This window comes from Arachis duranensis, chromosome 9, assembly GCF_000817695.3.
Source record: "Arachis duranensis cultivar V14167 chromosome 9, aradu.V14167.gnm2.J7QH, whole genome shotgun sequence".
Taxonomy (NCBI): Eukaryota; Viridiplantae; Streptophyta; class Magnoliopsida; order Fabales; family Fabaceae; genus Arachis; species Arachis duranensis.
In genome coordinates, this window is record NC_029780.3 from 34,997,430 (window position 1) to 35,003,435 (window position 6,006).

At 35.7% G+C, this 6,006-nt stretch overlaps 1 non-coding gene across 1 annotated transcript; it reads right to left on the reverse strand.

Moving 5' to 3' along the window:
• Positions 1 to 5,088: 5,088 nt before the first annotated feature.
• On the reverse strand, positions 5,089 to 5,192 carry LOC127741767 (small nucleolar RNA R71). The gene has a single exon (XR_008002973.1). It is a non-coding gene; the product is annotated as a small nucleolar RNA R71 (small nucleolar RNA).
• Between the last annotated feature and the right edge of the window lie 814 nt (positions 5,193 to 6,006).

The following is a 6,006-nucleotide window of genomic DNA, read 5'->3' on the forward strand; positions in this document are numbered from 1 at the left end:
TCTTCTAATGTAATTTTATGTTTCGATGTCTTCTTTTATGTTTATCTTCATTGCTATTGTTGATTTCTTGCTTATGATAGTTATGGGTTTTGGTAATTCTTGCATTTTGTGATGTTTACTTTTGTTGCACTCTAGGTGTTTGATAAAATGTTTCCCCTAGTTTTTAAGTAGTTTTCTTTACTCTTGGCCTAGGCTAAGGGAATTGAGTGACCATGAGTCATTGGGTCTCAATGAATTGGTGATTTGAGAACCCTATGTGGTCAATTTGATACTCATTGACGCTAACCCACTACTAAGCTAATTGGTAGGTAGGTTAGGACTTATGGGTTGATGTTGATCAAGCCTATTTGACGTACTTCAAGCTTAGGAGTAGATATCACGTACTTAAAGCTTTTGGGAAGTAGACGAAATGGGTTGGTCCCTCATAATTATTAATGTATGCTTTTGACGTACTCCAATCCTAATGCATATCAATCTAATTTTGTGGTGACCCTTATTGTGATTGTCAACAACCACCACCATATGCCTATGAACCACCTTCCCAACATAATTTTGAACCACCATACTCACAAGCCTCATACCACCAACCACCTCCATATGACCCCAACCCATATCCACCATACCAACCACCTTATGAGCCATATGAACCATATGAAGGACCACCCCAATTCCACCACCAATACCCTCAAGAACCACCACCTTACTATTCTTACCAAGATGAACCACCTCCCATGTATGATAACTTTCAACCATAAAATGAGTTTTCCTTTCCACCATAACCCTCCATAGAGGAACACCCATATCCATTCATCCAAGAGCAATATGATCCTACTTATATTGGTCAAGTGGAACAAGAGCCAATGGATTGCTTCAAGGAAACAATGGACCGGCCTCAAGCAATCATCCATTAAAAAGAGCAAGAGGAAGTCCAAAAGAATTACGAAGATATCATGGCTAACCTTGCCAAAATTACGGCCTCCTTGGAATCATGGGATTCATACCATAGACAAAGCATATCCATGGATGAATGTGGAGAATCAACTGAAGAGCAAAGCATGGAGTGTGTTGTGCAACAAGTGGAAAGCCTAGGCAAAGTTGAACAAGAGATGGATTTCAAGCTTGAGAGCCCTTCCACACCAAATGATGTTGTTGATGATTTTGTGGAAGTTGTTGAACTTTCTTCCATTGAACTTGAAGATGATGTTGAGGAGGATAATGCGTGATGAGCGGATAATTTATACGCTTTTTGGCATTATTTTTAGGTAAGTTTTAGTAGGATCTAGTTACTTATAGGGATGTTTTCATTAGTTTATATGCTAAATTTATATTTCTGGACTTTACTATGAGTTTGTGTGTTTTTTTGTAATTTCAGGTATTTTCTGGCTGAAATTGAGGGACCTGAGCAAAACTCTGATAAGAAGGCTGACAAAGGACTGCTGATGCTGTTGAATTCTGACCTCCCTGAACTCGAAATGGATTTTCTGGAGCTACAGAACTCTAAATGGCGCGCTCTCAACGACATTGAAAAGTAGACATCCAGAGCTTTTTAGAAATATATAATAGTTCATACTTTATTCGAGATTAGACGACGTAAACTGGCGCTCAACGCCAGTTCCATGCTGCATTCAGGAGTCAAACGCCAGAAACACGTCACGAACTAGAGTTGAACGCCAAAAACACGTTACAACTTGGCGTTCAACTCCAAAAGAAGCCTCTACACGTGTAAAGCTCAAGCTCACCCCAAGCACACACCAAGTGGGCTCCGGAAGTGGATTTCTGCATCAATTACTTACTTCTGTAAACCCTAGTAGCTAGTCTAGTATAAATTGGACATTTATTATTGTATTAGACATCCTGGATCTTGGATTGTATTTTTGATCCTGTGATCACGTTTTGGAGGCTGGCCATTTAGCCATACCTGAACCTTCATCACTTATGTATTTTCAACGGTAGAGTTTCTACACACCATAGATTAAGGGTGTGGAGCTCTGCTGTACCTCGAGTTTTAATGCAATTACTACTATCTTTTATTCAAATTCAATCTTATTTCTATTCTAAGATACTACTCGTACTTCAATCTGATGGATGTGATGATCCATGACACTCATCATCATCTGTCCCTATGAACGCGTGCCTAACAACCACTTTCATTCTACAAGCGAAAGCTAGAGTGTGTATCTCTTGGATTCCTGATGCACGACGCATGGTTGCCCTCGTCTGACAACCGAGCCTTCCATTTCGTGAGATTAGAGTCTTCGTGGTATAAGCTAGAATTGATGGCGGCATTCATGAGAATCTGGAAAGTCTAAACCTTGTCTGTGGTATTCCGAGTAGGATTCCGGGATTGAATGACTGTGACGAGATTCAAACTCGCAATTGTTGGGCGTGATGACAAACGTTCACCAATGATCTACATAAGTTTTTCTATCTTTATTTTCTGTTTATTTATTATTATTATTCGAAAACTCCATAACCATTTATTATCCGCCTGACTGAGATTTACAAGATGACCATAGCTTGCTTTATACCAACAATCTCCGTGGGATCGACCCTTACTCACGTAAGGTTTATTACTTGGACGACCCAGTGCACTTGCTCGTTAGTTGTGCGAGGTTGTGAAGAAAGTGCTGAGTTAGTAAATGCGCACACCAAGTTGAATGCCATTATAAGAGATCACAATTTTGTGCACCAAGTTTTTTGCGCCGTTGCTGGGGATTGTTCGAGTTTGGACAACTAACGGTTCATCTTGTTGCTCAGATTAGGTAATTTTCTTTTTATTTTCTTTTCAAAATGTTTTCAAAAAATAAATATTTTTTAAAATATTTTTCAAAATGTTCTCACCTGTTTTCGAAAATTTTTCAAAATTTTTAAGAATGAATTCTAGAGTTTTATGAAGCATGTTGAAATCTGGCTGGCTGTAAAGCCATGTCTAATTCTTTTGGACTGAGGCTTCCAAACCATCAGCATAGAGGCAAGTTAATTGAAATATCAGCTGTTGTATGCCTGATTTATATCCTAAAGCTGGCTGGCTATTAAGCCATGTTCAACCCTTGGATTGGAGCTTTAGGCCAACATTGAAAGATTCCTGGAATTCTTATAAAAAATTTTTGAATTTCTTATTTTCTTTTTCCTATATGTTTTTCGAAAAAAAATAAAAGAAAATACAAAAAAAATAATAAAATCATAAAATAAAAAAATATTTTGTGTTTCTTGTTTGAGTCTTGAGTCAATTTATAAGTTTGGTGTCAATTGCATATTCATCTTGTTCTTGCAATTTTCGAAAATCATGCATTCATAGTGTTCTTCATGATCTTCAAGTTGTTCTTGGTAAGTCTTCTTGTTTGATCTTGATGTTTTCTTGTTTTGTGTCTTTTATTGTTTTTCATGTGCATCTTTGCATTCATATTGTCTAAGCATTAAAGATTTCTAAGTTTGGTGTCTTGCATGTTTTCTTTGCATCAAAATTTTTTCAAAAATATGTTCTTGATGTTCATCATGATCTTCAAAGTGTTCTTGGTGTTCATCTTGACATTCATAGTGTTCTTGCATGCATCATGAGTTTTGATTCGTAATGTTCATGTTGTGAGTCATTTTTGTTGTTTTTCTCTCTCATCATTAAAAATTCAAAAAAATAAAAAAATATATTTTCCTTATTTCTCTCAAAATTTCAAAAATTTGAGTTGACTTAGTCAAAAATTTTTAAAATTAGTTAAGCTCTTATAAGTCAAGTCAAATTTTCAATTTTAAAAATCTTATCTTTTCAAAATCTTTTTCAAAAATCAAATCTCTTTTACTTTTATCTTATGATTTTCGAAATTTTAAAACTATTTTTCAAAATCTTTTTCTTATTTTATTTCAAATTTTCGAAACTTAACTAACAAGTAATGTGTTTGATTCAAAAATTTGAAGTTTGTTACTTTATTGTTAAGAAAGGTTCAATCTTTAAATTCTAGAATCATATCTTTTAGTTTCTTGTTAGTCAAGTAATTAATTTTAATTTTAAAAATTAAATCTTTTCCAACCATATCTTTTTATCATATCTTTTTATCATATCTTTTTCAAAATTTTATCTTTTTCAAAAATTTGATTTCAAAATATCTTCTTATCTTCTTATCCTTTCAAATTTGATTTTCAAATCTTTTTCAAACTAACCAATTAACTGTTGTTTATTTTTTATCTTTTTCAAAATCACCTAGCAACTTTTCTCTCTCCAATTTTCGAAAATACCTCCCTCTTTTTCAAAAAAAATTCTTTTTAATTAATTAATTGTTTTAAGTTTTAATTTTAATTCTATTTCCCCTTTAATTTTCGAAAATCATTAACTCCTTTTCAAAAATTATTTTCGAAAACTTCTCTCTCATCTTATTCTATTTATTTATTCATTTACTAACACTTCTCTTCATCTCAAATCACTGCCCCTATCCTCACCCTTGTGTTGGGATTATTCATTCTTCTTCACTCTTATTTCCTTTCTTCTTCTACTAACATAAAGGAATCTCTATACTATGACATAGAGGATTCCTCTTCTTCTTCTTTTCTCTTCTCTTTCATATGAGCAGGAACAAGAAAAAAGGTATTCTTGTTGAAGCTGATCCTGAACCTGAAAGGACTCTGAAGAGAAAACTAAGAGAAGCTAAATTACAACAATCCAGAGACAACCTTACTGAAATTTTTGAACAAGAAAAGGATATGGCAGTCGAACCCAACAACAACAATGCAAGGAGGATGCTTGGTGATTATGCTACACCTACTTCCAATTTTGATGGAAGAAGCATCTCAATTCCTGCCATTGGAGCAAACAATTTTGAGCTGAAACCTCAACTAGTTGCTCTAATGCAACAAAACTACAAGTTTCATGGACTTCCATCAGAAGATCCCTACCAGTTTTTAACTGAGTTCTTGCAGATCTGTGAGACTGTTAAGACTAATGGAATAGATCCTGAAGTCTACAGGCTCATGCTTTTCCCTTTTGCTGTAAGAGACAGAGCTAGAGCATGGTTGGACTCACAACCTAAAGATAGCCTGGACTCTTGGGATAAGCTGGTCACGGCCTTCATGGTTAAATTCTTTCCTCCTCAAAAGCTGAGCAAGCTTAGAGTGGATGTTCAGACCTTCAAGCAAAAAGATGGTGAATCCCTCTATGAAGCTTGGGAAAGATACAAGCAGATGACCAAAAAGTGTCCTTCTGACATATTTTCAGAATGGACCATGATAGATATATTCTATTATGGTTTGTCTGAGTTCTCTAAGATGTCACTGGACCACTCTGCAGGTGGATCCATTCACCTAAAGAAAATGCCTACAGAAGCTCAGTAACTTAATGAAATGGTTGTAAATAACCAATTCATGTACAATTCTGAGAGGAATTCCGTGAATAATGGGACACCTCAGAGGAAGGGAGTTCTTGAAATTGATGCTCTGAATGCCATATTGGCTCAGAACAAAATGTTGACTCAGCAAGTCAACATGATTTCTCAAAGTCTGAATGGATGGGCGAAATGCATCCAAGAGTATTAAAGAGGCATCTTCTAAAGAAGAAGCTTATGATCCTGAAAACCCTGCAATGGCAGAGGTAAATTACATGGGTGAACCTTATGGAAACACCTATAATTTTTCATGGATAAATCATCCAAATTTCTCATGGAAAGATCAACAAAATCCTCAACAAGGTTTTAATAATGGTGGAAGAAACAGGCTTAGCAATGGCAAGCCTTCTCCATCATATTCTCAGCAACAGACAGAGAATTCTGTGCAGAGCACCTCTAACTTGGAAAATATAGTCTCTGATCTGTCTAAGGCCACTTTAAGCTTCATGAGTGAAACAAGGTCCTCCCTTAGAAATTTGGAGGCACAAGTGGGCCAGCTGAGTAAGAAAGTCACTGAAACTTCTCCTAGTACTCTCCCAAGCAATACTGAAGAAAATCCAAAAAGAGAGTGCAAGGCCATTGATATAATCAATATGGCCGAACCTAGAGAGGAAGGAGAGGACATGAATTCCAATGAGGA